The sequence below is a fragment of the Chiroxiphia lanceolata genome, chromosome 4, assembly GCF_009829145.1.
Source record: "Chiroxiphia lanceolata isolate bChiLan1 chromosome 4, bChiLan1.pri, whole genome shotgun sequence".
Classification (NCBI taxonomy): domain Eukaryota; kingdom Metazoa; phylum Chordata; class Aves; order Passeriformes; family Pipridae; genus Chiroxiphia; species Chiroxiphia lanceolata.
The window spans coordinates 36,595,272-36,602,275 of NC_045640.1; positions in this window are offsets into that span (position 1 = coordinate 36,595,272).

A 7,004-nucleotide genomic window follows, 5' to 3' on the forward strand; every position below is an offset into this window, starting at 1 on the left:
AAATCCAAGTGTGGAGTACCCTCTAGCTGATATCTGAAGATCAAAGCTGCTATTAGATTTTTTTTTTTAACTATAGTAAAGGTTCAGCTATTATAAAGGAAATTAAAGGAACTAATGGAACAAATAACACAAAGTAGTCTTCCATCCAACATAGCAGATCAGTATAACTTGTGAAAGAGTGTTTGTTACAAAAGGCCCCAAAGCTTTTAAATTCATTTTTGGTCTAAAAATTGAATTTCAGGTAGCACAGTTGAAAAATCAAACACTGACTTTAATGAGTGCCATTAAAGATTCACCATTGTTATTGTCAGGATTTATTCTCTCTTCTCTCTGGAAACTAAATTTGAAGCTGAAATGCAAAGGAAACAAGCTATTGCACACCGGACAAGAATTCTTTGATCACAGAGGCAAACACAAAATGGCTTATTAATGATTGTAGCTCAGTGTTCTGTCTGACCTCAGGGCAAGCTGGTTTTTTAGAATAACTCGCATTTACATTGTATAGTTTAACCCTCGAAGGGAAGGCAATTTTTGGGTCTATAACCTCCTGTAATCTGACAGGAGGCCACAGAAGTCATTCAACATAGCAGTCAAATATAAGGCTCTGTGGCATTAGTGCTCTGTATCGCCAGAGAGGGCATAGCAGTGGCTGGCTCTGCTTTTGGACTGGAGAAATATTGGATGGTGTCACATGTTAGGTAGTAAATTAATAAACCATTAACCTGGTCTGGCACATTGCTCCTGGATGAGGTAAAACACCAAGCCACCTGTGAAATGACAGTATACACGTTTTCATGAAGACCACATTGAAATAAGGATAAATACATTGATATCTGATGAGATGCAATTAGTTTTATAGATGTCTCCATTCATTCTAGGGCTTAGCAGAAACGATTAATCATATCAGCTCATAGGAAATTAACTAGGAGCTGAAATTCTTTATTTGATTGTGACTAAGTAAATTTTCTTAAACAAGACCACATTTATTTTTAAACAGAATTGGGTTCTCCTGAATGCCATGTTTGTGTTCCTTTACCACAGAAAATATGATAGTCTTAGAAGATAAAACTTTGAAAATGATACATGAAAATGATACAGCCGAAAGGTAGTGAAAGTTAGACTAGGACATCACTTGTAGAACAAAAAATATGCATTCTTCTAAGCACTTCGATTTTTTTCTTTAACCTTGCTCTTTCTTTTTTGATTTTCTAATTCTAACTGTGACTTTTTGATATACAATGCCCTGAAAGAAAGAAAGACAGATACAAATACACCCCCCCACCCCCAAATTTCACTATATTTATAAACAGAACCAGAATAAATGTTAGACCAAGAAACAACTTTTGGACAAAATAATTAAAAATTAGGTTTATCTCCAGCTTAATGAACACAGTCACTGAACATCTATTCTTTCCTCTGTAGGTACAATTAATTTTCTTTAATCAGATCACAAGTCAAGTTTTTAATACACATGCTATTACTCTGAGGTTGATGTGCAGTGTTTCTGTAAAACCCTTAATCAGGATTGTCCAGCAAAAGAAAGAAATATGGTAAAAAATATGGAAATGAACCACAGATGAATAAGCGGTGTAGGAATTTGGAAACTTGTGGAATCATTGGTGAGGGGAGAGGAAAATTGTTTGAGTTGTCTTTATATGGTAAAAAAAAATAAGCATTGTTCTGGGATGGCAGTCTGCAGAGCACTAACCTCATAGGCTGGATGGGCATAAAGAGGAATATGAATCAAGCAATTAGCTCCAAGGCGAGATATTGACTAAAAAATTAGCCCAGGCACTAAGGGAAGAAAAGGGGATACTTATTAACTATTTATATGCCACTGCTGGGAATAAAGAGTAAATAAGAAGACTTAGAATTGCTCATTTATCAGTATACATTTGCCTTAATTAGAATTACAGAAACCTGGAGGTTTAATAACTGAAATATTAAAATCAGTGGTTGTATGCTACTACAAAAGGTAGTATAGGGAAGATGGAAGAGACATTCCTTGTCCAAAATGATCTTTTTTGGAGTTTCTAAATCATTGATAGATTGGATACCATTAACTTTGTATCCATATAGTTTGATACTTCATCTTGTGCTTCTTCTGGTTAAATCAATAATTACCATCATTTACTGACTGACAGATTTAGGTCTTGTCAACACAAAACATTGGCTCCTGCCTGTATAGACTAGTACTTGTAGATAAAGTATGAGTAGAAGGGGAGGAAAACATGGAAATGGAGAAATAAAATTTAACAGATGACATACATAGGGAACCTCATGACATTAGCATAAATATATTTCACTTGCCAAACTAAATCTAGTAGCTAACTGGTTGTCACTTCCACAGGGAAACATGACTATGATTTGATTATGCTTGTTATGTAAACATAATTAAATGAATGCCTTGCTATCAACTACTACATGCATAGTACAGAAAGTTCCCAAATATTTATGTTCAAATCAGGGGAGGAGAAAATTTTAAGCAGAAAAATGTGAAAGTTAGTAAAAATATCCTACTAACAATTTTTCTAAGACAACTTTTTAGAAAAAAACCTGAATATTAGTAAAAAAAATAGTACTGAAATAATAAAGAAAGGTGGTGTCATTGATTTTAAAAAGTAGCTATTAACTAGAGGATAAGAAAAAGGGAAGTTTTTAGTCAATAGCTAAGCTAATAACAATAAATAAAACATGATGTTAGAATTCATGGAAAATTCATAAGGAATATGAAAAGGAAAAAACTACGTATGGAAAAATCTTTCATTAGCAGATTAAGACTGAAAATAAAGGCTTTATTTCCCACAAAATATTGGTCAGAAAGGATCCTAGCAACGTTATTGCCCAGTAGCTAGATAAAAATGTTATTAATTTCAATTATAATGGAAAAGAAAAAATATTCATTAAATATTTGTTATGCATTTGGGAAAGATACTCAGTACATATAATGCATATGTATCACATGATGATTATGAAACACTTATTACCCAAAAGTCAAGAAAATAATTTACATTTTAATATGATCAATGATACAGTTGTTCATGAATGAACAAGGAATGAAAATAGAAAGGGTTTCCATGGTCAGACTGTTGATTATGCCAAAGACTCAAGGGTACTACTAAATTGCCAGTTGTACACAAATTTTAAATCAGAAAGGATTGTCTTCAGTAGGAGTAATCCTTTGTAGCGTTTCTCTTGCTTCAGTGGGTTGTGACAATTAGAACACTACAGCTATTTCTTTGGAAGTTCGTACTTCTAAGACAATGCTGACAAATGGAAAATGCTCAAAGAAAACTCATGAAATTAGTAATATTTGAGTAATATTTGTCATAAATGTCCATAATTGCATTCACAGAAATGGTTGATAATATTTCTAAGAACTGACTTGATAATGACTTGTCTGCACCCCTGTGAAGTTCTAGAAGCCTAGTTTTGCAGAGTTTTCAGATGAAAATTTTCCTTAAGTCAAGAGAAACATTAGATACCCAGTATTTTTTAAAATCATGCCAAGATATATTAGGTTTACATAAAATGCCTGAGTTTAAAATGGTTTATGTATCAATTTATCTGATATATAATAGCGGTAGTAACAGAAAGACTTGTGGTTAATATTTATTTTGTTTGTAGCACTGAGGAAAGGGAAGTCTGGAATTGTATGCAAGTTAACTATTCCTTGATGCTGAATGTTCAAGGTACCAGGATGTGGTACACCCTTGGGCAGTAGCAGGGTTGTATCAGACACACTCTATTTCATAATCAGGTTTTCTCCTATCAGAAAATACTTATAGACTTCAGTTCCAGGTAATCACTGCAATATAAGAAGCACAGAAAACATGCTGACAATCCACCCAGACTGTTTGATTTTTGGGAATGCTGACCTAAAATATGATTTCAAAGCCAAAGAGTTAATGACTGAATTTCTTTTATGTGAACAATTGGGTGCTGATTTACCAGGTTCCCTTTTAAGAAGGAAAAACATGTCCAGCATTTCCTGTTTCAGCTAAACTTGAAATAATCATTATTGATACAGACTGAGAAAAGACTCTTACCATGCTCATAGAAAGTAAAGACAGATGAAGCCATGTGAAGTTGGAGTTCTGTTCTAGTAAGAGGAGCATACCCAGGCATACCTGTCTATCTTCATTGATTTGCAGTTCTATTTACAGCTCTTTTTGAGTATACAGACTTCTGTTTTCTAAAATTCTATTTCCCTCAAGACAATTTCAGTTTTAGAGTTTTTTTCCTCAGATGTCAAAATCCTTCACCAAAAACTTAGACTTTCTCCAAGCCTATCAGCTTTTGATTATCTGCAATACATTGTACGAAGGTCCAAAACTTGTGCTGTGTTTGTAAAAATACTTCTCATACTATTCATGCAGGATAATACAGTAAGGCAAATGGCCCATAAGCAAAAATAATTTTTGATTCTGTATTGTACTATAAAAGAGTATTCTCCTTGCTGTGCCTATCAAAGGAATGAACAACCTACAACAGTGTGACATTAAAAGGGAGCAATGACTCCAGTTTGTATGTTAGGTAAACGGATGAAACAATGTTCAGCATATAGGCACAGCAGCACTTTAAACACTCCAGCAGGAACCCTACAATTGATCTGATAAGAGAGACAAAGACCTGTGACCAAACCCTTGGCAATTAGTGCTATGTTCATATAAATGCGATTACTCTATGTAATTGTGACAAGAGAAAAAGGAGTATACATTTTGCAAACAGCTGGCTCAGACAAGAGAGTTTATATAGTTTTCTTTCTGGGATGGAAAGGGAATTAGGTTTTTACATCCCAAATCATCATGTATTGACAAATACTATTTTTTCCTTGGGGAAAAATAAACAAGCAGACAAACCAAAATAAATTCAAAAGTAAGACATGGTTAAAAAGTGTGCAGTATAATTCATTTCTGCTCACTCTGAAATACTGAAATGCTCCTAGCCATTAGGGTATATAAGTATCAAGGACTCCTTCCTGCAGTGCTCGCATGTATTTACACAATGTTTAGGAGCAGAACCAACATTGTGTGACTAATTCCACAAAATAAATAATGAATTCTAGACTCTACTAGCTACAAAAAATAGTCAGGCAGGCAACTACTTACATTCTCCATCATTTCTTAATATAGTATCTCAGCTCGTGAACAAAAGAATCTGTAGGGTAAAAAATGTTCTCTTAAGCAAAACAAACTCCCTAAAATTTGAATCTATTTACTGATTATTTGTAAACAAGAGGAAGGTTAAAATTTACTACTTTCCCAATATGTTATTTAAGTAGCTCTATCTAACACTGAGAGTCCTCTATACCTTCTTAGCATTTTTCGGGTTTTAATTATATGGAGAATCCAATGCCTGCATACTATTTTTAGATGGTTTTCCCAGGCTTGGTTGCACGAATGAAGAGATTCTTGTTAATATACCATCAGTGTTAAGGACATGCCTAGTTTGACTTTGCATTAAGAACCAGTTCAGTATTCTGGGATGAGTTGTAAATCTTACATGTTCCCTCCTACCAGGTAAATGGTTTCTTGTAAACTCAAGTGCTGCTGCTACGCTTCACTGATGTGCTTGGAATGAAATTGTGAGAAATAAGAAATAAAAGTAAAGTGTTTCTACCAAGTATAAATAGGAAACAGGAACACAATTTCTTCTGAAAATCTTTTGCACTTATTACTCATATTACTAAGATGCTGAGCTAAACAGACAGAAAAAGAATGCAACTCCTTCTCAGAAAAGTAGTACAGCATCACAGTGTGATCTGTGCTAAGAAAGTAATCTGTATGATATAATACCATCATATTAAAAATAAATCATATAACTTCTTGATTCTATTGCTGCTTTCATATCTCAGTTCTCAGTGCAGAAACTTCTGCAACATAATATGCAGAAAGCAGTCAGTGTGTTGTTCAAGGTAACAATGGTTTATATTACTCCTATACTCTACAGTAAATTCAGACCGAGTATCTTATGGTCTGTGTTTGTATTATTCACTCCTATTGAAAACAAAATAGGATTTGTTGTGAAACTTGGGGAAATTATTCAAGGCTGTATTTTAAGTGGTTTCGTGTTCCAAGACCTCAAGATTTGCAACTGATGAATTTATTATAGGTCAAGACAATGTGACTACCTATCTTCTAGTTGTATGGACTTTAACAGACCCAATGCTGATAGGTTTTATCTAGGTGCTTGCTGGTGCAGTCCTCCACCAAGTGAAATCTTACAGGGGGCTTTGTGGCCCTGAAAAGTTCCACTCAGCAGATAACAGGTGTAGAATGTTCCTTTCAATCAATGCATGCCGTGGGGACAGGAGCAGGGTGTTTCACAGGGAAGTCTTTTTGACCATATCCTACTGGAACAGTAGAGTTACACAATACCTTGAAATGTTTGGTATCAGATTCCACAGTGAAAACAAAGTCTTACTGACCACTATTTCACTTTACAGAATGTATGTTTGTATTTTGATAAATACCAACACATTTAGCAGTAAAATTGTTATCTTTTAGAAGTAGTAGCTTTTTCTGCTGTTCTTCCTTAAGACATGCCATTATGTAAATCATTTAAGTCAAGAAGGTATGATTATGATAAATGCCTTCTATCAATACAAAGTTGGCCAATAAAAAGCGAATCTTGGTCAGGAGTGGAATGTTAAAGTAAGCTCCAATCAGGAAATGTACTATAAAGAGTAACAATCCTTTCATTTAAATGTCTGAGTGCTTGTCATTAATACTCTCACAGTCAAACCTGGAATTAGTCCAACTGCTCCTGGCAGGGACATTTTCAGTAATTTGAACAACAAATTAACAGTATATTTTATTTATATCGAGATAGCAACTAGAGTTTTCATTCAGATAAATTGTATGCCTGGGAGACTATTCTGCAGTCTTTAAGATGCCATCTCACCTTTTTATATAGTAAACATATTAAAAACAATTTCTTCTTATCTTCAGAAAGAGGAAAATATTGTTGATTTAATGGACTGATTGTTTAGAGAATTTAAC